This window comes from Bombus pyrosoma, linkage group LG1, assembly GCF_014825855.1.
Source record: "Bombus pyrosoma isolate SC7728 linkage group LG1, ASM1482585v1, whole genome shotgun sequence".
NCBI classification, from domain to species: domain Eukaryota; kingdom Metazoa; phylum Arthropoda; class Insecta; order Hymenoptera; family Apidae; genus Bombus; species Bombus pyrosoma.
The window spans coordinates 8,276,593-8,293,689 of NC_057770.1; the positions used below are offsets into that span (position 1 = coordinate 8,276,593).

General features: G+C 38.4%; 1 protein-coding gene across 14 annotated transcripts in view; it reads left to right on the forward strand.

Annotated features, from left to right (window-relative positions):
• Positions 1 to 17,097, forward strand: part of LOC122571105 (nucleolysin TIAR) — a 582,639-nt gene that overhangs the window by 529,416 nt on the left and 36,126 nt on the right. The gene's annotated exons all lie outside the window — the stretch shown is intronic.

Here is a 17,097-nt window from a genome sequence, read left to right on the forward strand (position 1 = left end):
TTCGTATACAGATCTCTGTCTACCTTTGCTTTATCGTAGTGCAAACTTTAACGCGATACTGTACATCGAGCTTCTATTACAAGGCAGTTGTCGGCGCTTTTCTCACGATCGAAGGTAGAATCGAGTTCGGAAATCCAAGAAGTTGGGGACCACTTGGAAAGTGCTCGAGCACGCTTAATATTAAATTACGCACCGTTCTTGAACTTTCTCGCTAAATAGAAACTTTGAATATTTAGTCGCAATAAGAATATTTGGGTAGTATCGTATTTGGAACGCTGGACCTAAAATTCTTTGGAAACTCTATTTCTCATCATGAACGCCAAAATTCTATTGATACGCTAGCCGTCTATACGAAACAACATTTATAGGCACATGGGTTTTATTCTATTACCAACAGAGAATATTATTATCCTGACCTCAAATTAAAATACGAATGAAACGCGTCTAAAAGCAATTGCAAGTAATTATCTGTCCAATAGGAAAGAAACTATCTCCTTTAAAACGGTTCTTGTTTAACGTTAATCCGTCTTTTCATCGGTGAATTATCGTAGTTTATACCAAAGCGTAATTTCAAACGTTCCATTATCCCTTTCTCCCTCGTACGATCGTACCACCCACTTGCACGTCTTCGCTGACCTATCGCAAGCTTAACACCTGCGCGGCGGTCAGCAAAGGCAGCCGAATCAGCGGATTTTTTTTTTATTATTATTGCACACTCGCGACGTGTGCGTCCAAGGAGGAAAAATTGGGTCAGGGCGTTTTCAAGAATTTTAGTCGCCATTCAGCATCTCTTACGTTTTAAACGCTACACTCTGAAGCGGTATATATAGATCTGTAGGAGCGATTGAAATATCAACTTAAATCCAAGTATGTCTTCAACTGAATGCTCTTCTTTGTCCTAGCTTGTCCCAAAGTGGATTTACTTTGGAAATTTCCCGGTTCTTCCGGCTCCAATTTACTTTTCAAAGACAACTGTTCAATTGTTAACGCGTTGAAGGACGCTTCGATTTCGATTAATTAGGTTATTCTATTTATAGAGGAATCTCTGTAATAGATGTATTACCGCGTCTACGTCGTAAGAATTGTAACATGGAAATAATAAAAGAGATAGGAGAAGGATGATGAATTAATTATTGTTGTAAATTATAATGTGTACTTAACCAGAAGAAATATCCTATGTACATTTGAATTAAATTTGTAAAAAGTGTTAATTAAAAGTGCTGTTCTTCAAATACTTAGCAGTATGCAGTTTTTAAAGTTTGCTGAAGATATGTAAACATAATATATTCATTTATTTTATGCATAACATCATTGACGTAACATATAAATGTGAAAAATGTTTTAGATAATTAGCTTTTTCTTCGACATTCATTTCCTTCAATATGTCTGTAGAATTAAAACGATGAAAATAAACGTACTTCGAGTTAAAGGTCGTTTTATAACGTTTTCAAAATAGCCTAAAACTGTCAAAGAAAATTGACGATTGTCTCGAAAGAAGAATTAACAAGTACACGGATAACCGAAGAAAACGTAAAGCGAAAGAAAATCATTTCATTGCTTGTTTACACACGTAAATGCGCCTTGTTCGTACGAACGTGTAGAATAACGATTCCCGTTAAAACCACTTCGACATCAATATCATTTTTTCTTTTTTTGCTCGTCATAGGTAATACCACTCGTCATAATATCGCTATCCGTGGGTTATGTTTCGAGGCAACGTCGAAAGGCGATCTCGAAAGCGCACGCACGCTAAATCGTTAACAACCGGCGATAATTACTTTTATAGCCTAAGGGGTGAGTCAAGTGCTCTTTTCTCTAGCAGCGCGAGCGCGCGGCATCGGTGTATGCTAAGTGTACATCGCACTGTGCTCACACATGCGTGCCTGTGGGTGAAATACCTGCGGTGCTCGGATGAAACGTCAACAAACGAAACGGCCTACCAACAACAGAGACGAGTGCACCCTCCATTTGAGGGAAACCCCTACCCTCTTACCACTGCATTCTCCCTCTAACTTTCTATTTCCCTATTTCTCTCTCTCTCTCTCTCTCTCTCTTTCTCTCGTCGTCTCATTCTCTCATTCGTTTTCCAACAATCCAGCTTGGCCTGTAGGGGATGAACCTAGGTCTCTGCTTGTTGCGCCGACGGCTGGCCAGTCGGTTGTTTCGACGAGAGTTTTTGATTGGTTGCCCGTATCACAACAGCTCGCGGCTAAGCGTACATCGAAACAGCATGAATAGTAAATTGGTTGGAATTGCTACAGAACGAAAATTCTATATCCCTTAGGAAATGAGCCACGGGCTGCGTGCGTGAGCCGCGTCGCAGCAACTCTACCGATAAATTGCAAAAATGCCAACTTAAAAGTGGCCGAGCTCGAGAGAAAATTTGTTTGAGATTTACAGCGTAAACTCGACCAACGACACCGAATCGGCGCGAACGTGAAAATGATCACGTGTCCTGTAAGCATGCTTCACACGAACACACATACACACACACGTATATAGCGATAACCGGACGGTACGGTGAAATTGGCTTCGATAGACCGATCCGAAACTGGGATTAACCATCGAGTGCGGCGGAACGGGCGCAAAGCGTGGTATTTGCTCGGAAAGACTGCGATGAAATCTCGTGGCACGGTGTAACGCGACTGCCGCGGATGCAAAGTGTCCGCTCAAAGCGTATCTGTATCACTTGAAATTTTGTTTGAACTACCGATGTCCGCTTTCGGCGGCGATAAATAAATTCAACCGCAAACAAAGCATTCTAATTTATCGGTAGGCCAATATTTGTGCTCTCGTTTGCGTTCTGTTTCGTATGAATTCCGGTATTCGTGCACGGCAATCGAAGGATTGAAATAATGTATTCACCTTTGCAAATGATCCTTGTTTGCGCTTTAATTTAAGGAGATGCAATTCAAACGAAATTATTGTCTTTGGCACGGAGATACGACCGTTGTATTCCTATCCATCAAGTTATGAAACATAAGCGGCACTCGAGAGATTTTTAAAGTTGTTAATAAATCATTTATAAATCGACAACACGAGAAAATATATTTTTTGCTTCTTTGTAAGGGAGCAATTTTTAAATTCAATCTTTAAATTCACATTGTTAACCGATGCCAAATCAAAAATATCCTTCTATTTAATTTTAGGATTAACTATGCGCTTCTATTAATTCGATGATTGGCGATAGATTTGATAGATTGTTATCTAAAAAGTCGGAAAATCTGACAAGAATAGATCTATCGTTTTTGTTGCGAATGTCTGAAGTGGTAGAAGCGTAAAACGCTGCTTAACAGAACAACCTGCAGAAGTATAATAGAATTTCGATCTCTGCGCGAAATTGATGAAAATTGTTGGTGAACGATGCATCGAACGCGAACGTCAACACGGATTCTAATTCAGATTCGTTTAAGCTGAGTGTACATCGTTCGAAAAGTATCGATCCCTTGCGCCTTGACAAGCATATATTCCCCCGGAAACTTTCGCTCCAAAGTAGCAATTTAACTTATCTCATTAAGATAATACAATAAGGTAATACAGTTCGCGCAGCCGCACGATCGACAGAAATTGTTAGCCGCAATTTAAACGAGTGAGAAGAGAGGAGCAAACTATTACCGCGCGCGAGCTCTTTAAACTATTCGAACGGAGAAGTTGCAATTCCTTCTGCTCCAGTATCTCCGGGTCAGTTTGACTTCCTGACTCGGTAATGCGGCGAGATGTAAAACTTTCGGACAGAATACGAAATCCGCGCGTGATTCGAATTAAGGGAACGCAGAAGGGGACAGCTCGTTCGTTCTTCGAGTTCGACGTAAAGCCGTGGCGCATCCGTGGCTCGGGAAGGGAAAACGCTGCGACATTTCCAAAGAGAAAGTTCCGCTCGCGAATAGCAAAAGAACGAATTCAACGTAGGAACATGGTCTCTCGCACCTTGTGTCCGTCCGAAGCTGCCAAATTGGAGAAAATTGGAAGCTTTGTTATTTACAATTGAGTCGAGAACGAAAGCGAACGAGCGGAATAGAAGAGATGAAGCTTAGCGCCGCTTTAAATCCTTGACTCGCTGTTAGTTCTTCCTCTTTCCAAGCGTCCTTCTTTCTCCTCTTCCACCCTTTTCACCCCCCCCCCACCTCCCCGAGGGTGCATCCAGAGAGCGTGAAATGCGAAAGGTATCGAGGAAGATAGGGGACACGTAGGTACGTCGATCGATAAACTGTTAAAGCAACGAGCATACTCGATAAAGTTTCATATCGAGTTTCTCGTCGCTCATCGAATTATTCGCGAAGAATAATAGTTCTTAAATGATTCGGCGTTTCGGCCATTACGCTTCAGCCACATGTGCCTAGCCGCGAAAGTTTAGCAGCCCAGCAGCTGTTTCTGCAGCTTCGGCCCGCATACATATATCGTCCGGGACTCCTTTCTTTTCTTCTTTTTCTTTTTTCTTTTTCTTTTTTTCTTTTTTTGTCTAGCCTCTCCGCTCATAAAGTCGGTAATTACACGTATAATAGAGTTACTGAAAAAGTAGTTCCTTCCAGAGCATCTCCCGCTTACCCTTATTACTATGGATATTGCAACTTACAATGCAGCTAACAATAAATGATGAACGAAATATTTTATAAAGGGAAGGTGAAAAGTTAACCCCGCGGTGGCATTATGAAGGTGAGAAAATGGCGGAGGCTTTTATGAATAAATTACGGTCCGACCTATTGTAGTTTTATCTGAACTCGTAATTTTGTTATGGCTCAAAACACTTTTTCCGTGTCTCTAACTTCTTTAACGTTCTTCGAGTGTAGTAGCTGGTAGGAACAGTATTTTCTCGGCTAATTTGATGAACTATAAAACGTAGTCATAACAGTCTAATGGTAAGTATGTAATTGCCTAATACCAAATTAACTTTCGCATTCTTTTAACGATGTTCGCAGAGAGCTCGTTTGTTAAAAAGATATAAAACACCGATGTGGCGTTTCACCTAGTTATGCGTATTAAAAATTATCCAGACAGCTATATACTCCATAAAACTTCTAACTTTAAAGGGTGTCCTAGTTGTTAATAATGAGTTATCTTAAAAAAAAAATCATGTAAATCAATGATACTAATTACGTCACATACAACATGCATTGCATAAGGAAAACAAAATCCGTTTTTCAAAAATAAAATAATTCGATTAAATAACCACTACGAATACTCATCGACATCACGATATTGATCTTTCCATCGTGCTGTGACAGTGAACAATTTACCTTCTTGGAACGAGCTTTCTTGACCATAGAGATTAAAAATGAAGGTAATATTATAGAAACATTTGTTCGCGTAACAGTTCTTTCACCGATAAATTTTTCCCAATTGGTTTATTGATCGAATTCGGCCAGTCTCGGCATCCCAAAGTAACCAATTACACGGTAAATTTTCCAACATCGGTACAAACCATCGGGGGGAATGCATTTGGTGACCTCTTTCGGAGGTGGTGATACTTCGAAACCTGACCTGTACAGGTAGAACACACGGTCCCGTAGGTATTGTTGCGAGAAGTGCTTGCACTAGAGATGTATTTCGCACCAGAGACAATGTATCCTAGCCATGTATCTTTTCTGTACTACCTTCTCGGACTGCAGCTAAACAGTAGGTCGTTGCAAGATCCATTCGCCCATTAAAACATCCAGACGGTCCTTTTTTCAAACAGCAATTGAAAGCCATTCCTCCTACTATGGTACATTGAAACTTATCTTAAAGTACAGGCTTCGCGGCGGTATAAGCAACGAAAATGGAGTTAGACCTTTAAAAAGTTGTTTCCTTAACACAATTTACGTAATCCCTTTATTTTGTCAAACGTGTATAGAACTTTTATAGTCCGAGTCTAGCGGATCAAACGAAATACAATCGTTCGAATTACAATTTTCTAGAGAAATATTTGAGAATACCAAATTTGATAGTTATTTTCTATACAATTTGTTTATATACGTAATATATTTTATTGAATATGACAATTCTATCAGACGAATGAATAGCTGAATTAATAAATAGTCTTCGATAAATATAAGTTCGAATAAACTTCTTAAACGTTTACTGACCATGCAATAAAATAAAACAAACATTCCCTTCGAAAATAAATATTATCGAAACTACTACAGAGAAGAGTAGAGTCCTGAGAAAATCAAATTTACGCGCATCGTAAGATCAATTGTACGGACGTGTACGATTCTGAGAAGAAGAATATCAACACGAAAAACGGACACTCGCGGTAATAATCGGTAAGCGAGAGCGAATTGACAGTGTCAGGGTTAAAATTAGATTGCCGGTGGCGAAGATCGATCGAGTTTGCCAGAGAGAGACGCTGTGCGCGCATGGTCGCCCGATCGGATCCCAAAAACTTTGACGATTATACAAATCGTACCGATAAACCTACTCCGTTCGCCCGCAATTTCGCTGCCGGATTTCCGATGTAAATCGGCGCTCGTTTGTTCCCTCTGCGACGTCTACTTCGATTCGCCCAATCAAGATCGTACATCACTCTCCGGGGTCGCGAGTGCACCAGCTAGACCGTGTATCTTTTTGCATGGAAATAGACCAAGGAAATTATTATTGCAAATAGCTTTGATATATCGTTGTCCAGTGAACTAAGAGTGCTCCACGGAAGGAAACGAAAAAGATACTGTAACTTGCAGGGAAACAATGCTTCGCGATAAACTTCGCTCCTCCCTCTTCGGTTATCGCGGTTACTTCGCTGAACACTCTAATTTGCAACGATCTCTCTGCTAGTTGCATAAAAACATAGCAAGTATTCTCTAATATTCTCGTGCGTTTTATGCAAAGAATATGTCGGTAAAAAGTGAAAAACGCCTGAAATAACTCGTTTTCCATTGACTTTGTGAGGAAACGTTGGAAGTGAAATTTATTGTATTGAAGGGATTTAATCAGACGACAAAGACAACGTGTTAGTCGTACATAGGTTAATACCTTTTGTGTAGAGAATATACAACTGGATCGACTGATGTTAAACAAAATATACGGCGACTATGAAAAATCTCAAAGTTATTGGAGGAACTGAAATGTATTCGTCTAACCAGGCTCCTTAGATACAATAAATTTTACTTGAAACTTTTTCTTAATAAAGTCAATAAACAACGAGTTATTTTCAGATGGTAGTTTTTACACGCTCACATTGTATACATATATGTATATGTGTGCATATTATTCGTTTAATTCTACGACTCTTTCCCATTTATTTGTCGATTGATTAATGTAACTCTTGCAAAGAATTCATTATTTCGTAAATGTTAAACACACTGGCCATGCGCTACAAAAACAAAAAAGTATTTGCAGGAAGATTGAATTGATTATCTCGTTTCTGATTGACTCGTGTGTTCTATAGAAACTGATTTCAATCACGATGTGTGTATATGATGGTTGATTGACTTTTCGATTCTGGATTGCGAACTCTGTCGTATTCGAGTTGGAACATGAAATATATAATGTTTGCCGAGCACTGGTTCGATATAATGAAAGTAGAAGGGAGAAGTTAAAAAGTCGAAAATGATTGCATATTCAAATGAAGTTTGCGGAGCAAGAAGGTAAGGCTTTTTTTCCTGCAAACGATCGACAAAACTAGGGAGATGTTGAAAAACGAAAGGAAAAAGGAGAAAACAATGGCAGCAACAAGCTCAAGATTGTTAGCTTGTTTAATCGAATAACTGGTTTCTCAAAGTTTTGAAAAGTTCCAAGTTCGGAACGGTTTATAATTTTTATGCCCTCTAACTCTTTCGTTCGACTATAATACGATGAAATCAAGTATTCCAACGCTCTCGCTATATTAATTAATCATCGTCGCAGAAAGCTCGATTAACTGGAAGAAAAGTGTAAAAATTCGATTGCACCCGCTTCAATGCATATCAGACATCTACGATCGAAGCAATAAGTTTGGTCGACGTTTTGTTCAAGAAAATTGAAGCCTATTTTTCTGTGTCAACTTTTTAATTCATGGCATAATCTGAGGACAGAAGCGTTGCAAGCCTTTCGGTATGCATAAAATCGTCGCAATTTCACGACCATTTAATCGCGGCGCAGGGGAAGGAGGAGGGTAAATGATGGTCGGACGCGGAGGAAACGACGATCGTCGCTAGATACAACACAGCCACTGCTGCCAACAAAGATGGATAAGTAAAGAGAGAAAGAAGGAAAGAGTCTGTGCTAGCTGGAAACTCGAATGGATGTTTGTGGTAGTAACCGGTGGGTGGTTGCGGGGGAGAATCACCGCTACAACCACTAACCCATCCCTATGTCGTTGGTCGAGCAATCACAGCTATCAGCACCTTCGTATTAGAGCGAACTTCCACCATAATACGCTTTTCCTGCTCGCAACGTCCTTTTTTTTCAGTATTTCACCAGTATCGTTTTCTCGGATAGATTACTCTCGCTGGATACGACAACCACATGAAACGGACGACCGTATGTTCCGCGATTAGAAAGACTTTCGCTTCTGAAACTTTCGATAACACCGGACAAATCGTCGCCGGTGCCTCGTTTAAGCTTAAGCGAAGCAATTCGAGAAAGTTCGCATATTTGGAACGAGTCGTGGGAGTTTAGTTTTTACGCGCGAGCAGGGTCGTTTGTTTTTCTGGAATTTATGGAAAAACTGATAATTAGGTCAATTGCGATTGTAAAATTTTAAGAGAACTTCAAGAATCTAAGACTCTTAGGAAATTTAAATTAGTTCTGTAACGACTTCTGGTAGTAATGCGACTTCTGGTATTGTAAACGAAATTACTTTTTGCAATGTGATATCATTATTTTCTTTCTTTTTTTTTTTTTTGAGTAGCCACTTCTTGCCATAAGTGGCTACGTTCTTCGGAACTGGTACAAGTAGAACTTGTGACGTTTATCGAAATTCACTTGTGAAATTCAACAAGTGAATTTGTTCATTTAATACACCACGCGTCATTTAATCGATTGATCAGGCTACATCTTAATCCCAATGTAAATTTAAAAAATCCATGTACCGTGAGTGTTAAGAACACATGTCGGAAAGATAGTTCATTTCATTTCTCAATAGAGATTAATTTATCACTTAAAATCAATCAAACTTCCGAAATAACACGTCAATAATATGGTAATTATTACATTTCATTACACGTATATCAGTCGATATATATTCAATACGTGCATATCAGTAACGGTATAAATATTATATTTCATTCACGATTACTCTCCTATTTCAATAATACAATCCATCTTAATTTTGATTATTTAAGTGCCATTTAACAATACCCTATAAAGCACACTTACAAACAAACATACATACGTTCGACCAATGAAACTATCTCCACCAGCAATTAGACAAAGAAATCACACGACAAGAGCAACTTAATAATCTCAACCAAGATAGATCCAAGCATAACTTCCTATCGTTCAATTCTACCTCGCATCACACTTAAGATTAAAAATTGTCATTGCCAATCCTCCGAACGAAATCATTTCCGAACGGTACTCGAATCGGATTCGCTTACATGGAATACTTACACGGCTCGGTAAAAGAAGGACGAACGCGTGTGTAAAACTCCGGCATATAATTACCCTGGCATACGAAATGAAATTCCTGAGGGTTGCGGCCTGCTGGAAACATAGTGAACGACTCAGTGTTGGGAGGCTGGTTCGGCTAGAGATGCCGAACACGTTGGTATAGGGTCGAGAACGAAGGAGTTGGAGAAGGGTTGCAGCTGGTGGGTAAGCGTTGGTGCCTGTAGGTGGTGGCCAGAGCTTGCAGAGATGCGGATCGAAGGTAATATAGGCACATACGCGAAAGGCGAACGAAGGTGCAGAGAGAGGATTGGTTTTCCCGTTTCGATAAAGCGGCGGGAGGCCATTTCGTCGTCGAGTGCGGAACGCTGTTGAACACCCCCGTGGCTCTTTAAGCGTTCGGATCGGTTTCCCTTGCACATACTCGCCGTCTCTCTGTCTCTGTTCAACGCGCGCGGTTCACCCTCTTTGCTTTCCTTTTCTTCTTACATGCCTCTGGGTGCGCACTTTCTCTGGGTGTCGTGCATGAAGCTTCCTCCTGTCGCTGTGTACCTAGCGTACATACACCGCCGGTCTCTGTCTTTCTCCAACACGTTTACGGTCTTGCGTGTATCAATATTTGACAGTGTAGTGTATACACGTTCCTGTGCATTTCAGTTACGTAATTATGTGTTTATGTGGCTCTTCTTCTATCCTCCTTTGCAAATGTTTTTACACCTGTTTACCAATGTTTAGCGACCCGTGTGCGTGTGTGTGCGTGTGTGTGTGCATACTTACTGTCGAACTTGAAGGCTAAAAAGGTCGTTGGTATCGAGCAACAATTTTCAACTTTTCTCGTTATACAGCACGTAAACTAATTGCTAAAACTCTACGGTACGCCAAAAGGTATATTACATTTGGCTCGAGACAGGGCATTTACAACGGATGGCTATTGTTGTCTTTATTTAACAATCTGAGGGAAAGGAGGTCAGTGTCTCTGATCGTTTAGTCAGGTATCGGATGTTTGAAAAATTCTTGCGGTAGGAAAATTTTTCCGCTTGGAAATCGGGGGTACGGAGGACAGGGTAGCAGATGTTGTACAGGTGTTTTAAATGTTTTGTCAGAATGCGACAGTGGTGTTGAACGCTTTATCAGAATTCGAATTAATTCGAATCAGTCGTTGCTAAAGCAGTAAGTAGGAACGACTCAATACACAGAAACGCGTATTGGACACCTTTATCGGGGCCACTAATCTATTAAGGCAAGTCGGAGAAGGGCGAAAGCTCGAATTTATGCCGCGACTACAAATCTTGGCTTGGCCCGACGCGCAGAGAAGGGAGTTGAAAACCACGTAGAACGGAGCACGAAGCACCAGGCCAGACCTGGCTCTACGAGCCTCCTTGAGTTCCAGATTCTACTACGGTAATCGATTGCCAGACGAAAACACCTCTATTAGAAATCCACAACCGTCTTACGGCCACCGCGCGCTCGTCGAGTATAGAAGTAAATCTTGCTTAATGGTCTATACTTGTAGCGCCGCTGGCAACAACAACAATTACCTTCTCTCTTGAAAGAATTAACTACTAACAAATAACATTTGGCGGAGATAACCGAAACAATCAAGGAAGGACTATACACAGGTACATTCATTGTGACATTTAAGGATAGTTTTCTTGGAGTTAACATTATTTTAAAATATGTATGTACTGTAAAATTTTACGATAACAGCGAAGAGAATGGTTGTAACAAAAAATTTGTTAACCGACATATATATTTGTGATAGAGCCGCGGGCGGCGCTTAATACAATGTAGTTCACATAAGATTAGATTAGTTACCATTAAAGGGAGTACATAAATATAAAGGGTGTCTCACGAAACTAGGGCAAACTGTATTTTTAAAACCATTAGCGACGGGGGAAAATGTCATAAGGCAAAATGAAATGGTATGGAATGAACCATGTCTGGGAATTAACTTTATGTATTTTTACGCATCTGAAAAGTACAATTGCACCAAATTGCGCTTTTATAAAAACATTATGTTCTTGACTGCGCTAATCGATACAACTTTTCATTTCTTGCGAAAAAGTATACAAGTACCCATATATATATATATATATATATATATATATATATATATATATATATATATATATATATATGCAGCATAACATTATTGATCTAAAAGTAGTGCGCGCTATAATAAATCTTCGGACGATCCTGTATTACATTCTGAATATTTTTTCATTCTTTCCTTTATATTGTCGAACATATGAGTTTTATACCTATACATAACTTTTCATGTTCCTAGCGAAATACATCGCTGAATATCTCTATACCTAAAAGATAAACATTGTACTGTTGCCTTGTAAAAATGCATAAAATTAATTCCAGGATATGCTTCGTTCCATACCAGTTCATTTTACCTTGTGACATTTTTCTCATCTCGAACCGTTTCGAAGATATAGTTGTTCCACTTGCGCAAGACACACGCATCGACATAGTCATAAAATTTTGTTTCCGCCACATTAACCCTCAATTATCTAAACGATATCTAATAATATCTATTATAATTTATAATATATCTATAATAGATAATTATCTATTATCGTTAAACCTGGTCTCAAATTACAGCGTATGGTGTTTTCCTTACAAGACCATCCAGAGAAATATATTTCTACGATTATTAAATAATAAAAATATAACAATGCGCGCAGAGTAAAAGAGTCTTGCTTCTAAAAGAATTAAAATCGTAAAACATTCGATAGTTGTTTCCATTTACTTCTCTTTCGAACACAGTCCATACAGATACAATTTTCGAGTCTTTTTCTTATAAATATCAACGTATCAAAGCTATTATACCCAAACATTCATTATGCAAACTAATATCTTTTCCATCGACAAATGCCCTGAACATTAAAACACGGAAACGAAGTTTGAAAAAGATCTCCGACCAAAGTTCATTTCCAAAATATTCGAGTAACTTCAGCCCTTATCGGCGCTCGCTTTGGTATTAACTTAAACAGTAGTGGCGGCAAGAGCGAAGGAACGTATAGCCGTACGTGTTTACAATTCAATCACCGGCCTGCCTCTTTACACCGCGTGCAAAGCGCCGTTACTGTAACAGATGAAGGTTAAGAGCGGCCATAAATTTTCTTTTCAACTTCGTTTATCCGTGCAGAAGATTCTCGCGCATCGGTCGTATCCGTGGTGGGACGCGTATAACGACGAGCCAGCAGATAATATCACAGACGAAGAGGAGAAGATAGGCTGTGGCTGGTTGCCGTGTAGGCGATAATCACAGTAGCGGCACGGCGAGTACGAAACAACGCTCATAAATAATAGTCGAGTAACCCTTCCACGTACGTTTGGATCCGCGGCCGAGAGTTTTGGCGTGTTCGCATTTCGAAGCACGGCTTTCCCGCGGAACGAAACCGCCTATCCCAAGATTATACGGAAACTTTAACGGTCACGGTTACTCAACCGTCTCGGCAAAGTATGGTAGGCGTGGTTTGAACCCGCGGGTTTATTAATCCTGATAATGTCCCTGCGGGGAACATGCGTCCGCGTTTATTGTTCAAGAATGCTCAGTAGTATAGGGCTTTACGTTCGTAACCCTGAAGCAGACCGATCTCCCAATTCCCTGTAATTAAATCTGGAGTGCTCGTTTTAAGGATTATTAAACGGCCTCGTTGAATGAGAGACGTACTTAGCAAGTACTGTTTCGTTATTCGAGTTCGGGCACACGGGGCTAACGCGTGCTGCAAATCGAACAGTCAGCAGAGTAATAGCTTGTTTATGGCTACGAGCAAGATGAAATTGATAGTGGCGCGTATTGTCGCGATAAGATCGATAAATGGTAATGCAAAGCGACGGAGGGGAATAAGCTGCTTGTAAGAAAACATTAGAGCCGTTACAGCTTTTTTAGCGGCGTGTTACGCGAAACGGGAAGATCGTAAACCCTTTTTCCAGTTCTAGTGAAGGAAACATTCCGTGGCAAATATAACGTTAAAATCTTACACACGAAATACGGATATCTTACGTTTTATTGTAAACAATGGATTGTTTAAACGATCGTAAGTCGATACAAGAGCTACTAAATTGCCTAAAATGTTGCAACTTATAATGTATGGTAACTTGTACTTGTAATATCAATCGATGCAAGCAGTCGACAAACAAATTTATATTTGTTTAAGTTTTATAAATAAACGGAGATATGAATCTTGGCGTTTCCTCGTAAAGATTGTTATCTCATGAAAGAAAATTTGGTCTTAAAATTTTACAGCTTGATTGTACCATCAACTTAGAAATTATATTCGATCTCATCGTACGTTAATACATCGTACAATACCGTCCATAAAAAGACGTATCGCGCTATTTATAGCATAATCTGAAGAGATGGAAAGAACTGGCCCGGAAATACTCAGTTTTTTGTCATTATGAGTGGATCCATTAAATTGTCGTTAGTACTTGAACAGCATAAGAATGTACAAACTACAGTCAAAGTAGTAAGCGAGAGACATAATACAAGGAAAAAAGAAATCCATTCAAAGACGAAGGTCGTTAAATGCTGCACGTTTGCAGAAAGAAGCTCATGATGAACGTATCTTTTTCTACATTTTTTATGTGCTTCATAGAATCGAAACTTTGCGTAGCTAGTCATTGAAAGTATTTTAACATTCAATTGGACAAATAATCTAATTAATTCATAAACTATATTTAAACTCCTGAGTATCATATCTGTAATATATCGCTAATTTCGACCAGTTGTCATATCTATAGCCCCGGAATAGAATTGAAGATGCAACAATTCTCAATTCCAATTGATATACATTTCGTTATAATCTCTTAACAGTTAAAAGTATATTTTCTTCATAAACTGCAGGGTATTATACATATATTTTTATCCAATATACCGGGGAACAAGTTTATTAAAACCTTTGCACGAAACGATAAAACATGATTCTTAATTAAATTTTGAAGTTTAAAATCCTCTTAGATATTTGTTCAAATCCATTTAAAAGTTTTTCCAATTTCTGAAAAGATTTATTCAACTTGAGGCTCTTTAACGAGAAAGACCAATATAAAAAACATAATCACATTCAAAATAGAATTTCTTCTCTCCCTTATATCGATTCTATAATCTTTGAAATATAATTTTTCCGATAGATTCTTGACAAATATAAACGACTATTCTGATAATATAATCGACGAAAGAAGAAACTTCAGATATCTTTGTTTCTGTCAAAACGGCAATTAACGTTAAACAATAACGACCACTTAACGGAACATGCATAATAACGATTGTATTCTATAGGAAGCGTCGACGCACTTCGCAATTTTCTCGTACGTGTCGTTTTAACACGGATATTTTGCAGGAGGGTGATACATACGGCAGGAGTTAAGGCCAATAGCAAAGAAAAGAGAAAAAGAAAAAGAAAGAGAGAGGGAGTGAGGGCTTAGACAAGTGTGTAAGTGTAACCAAAACTCAAAGCAAGCTAGCTACGAACGTTATCTAATTTACCCTTTACTACAAAATATGTTTCATACTTTTTTCTTACTTTTTTATCTCTTTCTAATACCATTACTTCTTCTAACTTTTCGAATACCTTGATATTACATTACTTATATCTTTGTTGTACTTATTATTACCATAATTATACTATACATTCTCTTTAACTTTCCATTTTTCACTCTTCGTACTTTATATTATACGTTCTTGCGTGGAGAAAAATATCAGCACCGCTACCTGTTGTTGCAGCCATAAGATATTACGATAAACCAACCGGAAGTGGAGGCAACGAGTCGATGCCGATCTTGGCATCGACTTAAATCGTTGCCCGTTGATTTAAAGTAATATCCTATCGCTATTATTTTTCTCCGTGTATATACAGCTGTTCTCTCTTTCGTCCTTATTATTATTATTATTTTTTTTTGTCTTGTTGAAAGATCATCGACACTCTATTATATAAATATTCTTAGACGCGTACTATATTAATCAACGATTCGAAAAACTTTTGCAAGATAGATTTATAAACGATTGTCTGTTCCGAGGAACGTTTCGATGTAGATATTTCGAGTCGTGTGTGTCTTAACGTTACGAGTGAGCGAACTGCTGTTTAGTATTTGATTAGAAGTATTGTATCGGATTGGTAGTCTTGTTTGGTCGTCTTGTTCAGGGCACTGAAGAAAAGAAACAAGTCTTTATTAACGTGTAGTGTTTAGAAACATCGGCGAAAATATCCTGTCACGATAAATATGTTGCACAAATTAATCGTCAACTTCATTTCCAATCTACACTTCTACCGATTCGAACGAATTTCTCAGGTTTGCTAAGCGTTATACGCGAGTAAGAGAAATTATAACGCGTAAAAGGAATTATGAAAACGGAAGCATAATGGACGACAAAGATATTTAAATGTCTAGTGACAATCTTCCTTATATTACAATTAGCCTTACATTTAACCCTGCTATCGCTTTCGAATTTTTATATCTCAGTCTTATTCTCGTTTGAACGGAAAAAAGAAACGTATCATATTTTAGAGAAAAAAAAAGTATCATATTTTAACGCTTTGATGTAAAATCGGAACAAAAATGATGCTTTCATATTTACCTGAAATTTGAGAAATTTTGTAACGCTAGAGGAACACATTTAAGTCGAAAATGGTCCAAGCAATGCAACAGTGCTAGCAAGAAGACACAAAAATATGCCATTAACGATATTAAGCAAAGATATATAATACAAGGATATTGTCAAACAATATGAACGAAATAACTTACGCTAATTGGATAATTTTTATCGATGGTCGAAAATGCTATACGTTTTTAAAGCGACGAGTCCTTTTTTTCGGCACTCTGCATACGTACGTATATACATGTACAGCGCGTGTGCATACGATAGAATGTAGCATATATAATACATACGTGTATGTACGTATTTAGCGACGTCATCGTTCGAATTTCGTTGAAAGTAATTTTCTGTGTCGTAACGTTTTATAATACAATAACGTTTTATGATACAATGTACACATTGGCTTCAGTATGCATGCTCGTCTATTTTTCTCTGTTTGAAAAATATTTTGACATGAGAATATTCTAAATCGTGCAACAAAATACATATAAAACAGAATGATAGGCAAAGCTACGGGATAAACGCGTTGGGAGAAAAGAGAAAGAGAGAAAGAAGTTGTACAAGTTGAGCAAGGTAAAACGGACGCTAAAGTACGCTGAATCTTTCTTCACTTTTTTCCTTCACTTTTAATAATTTCTTTTGTCTTTTTTTAGTTTCTTAGTACTTTCACCTCTATTATTCCGCTGATTTAGTTAGTTAGAATCGAGGAACGGAGTAATCTTACGCTTCGTAAAAGATACAGATGTGTATGCACAAATCCTAGTAATAATTGCGAAGTAACATTGAACACGACAATTAGTAACTCGTGTGATATTTCGCACAATCTATTGTACCATTTTGTAACTATATTGTATGTCATTTTTTCCTTGTACTCACGTGCACTTTTACCTACGTGCACACTACTGCGTCGAATTGTGATTATTAAATTTCGTCTTGGAAGATTTTACTCTTAACACTGTTCTAGTAATAACACATATTTTTTTTTA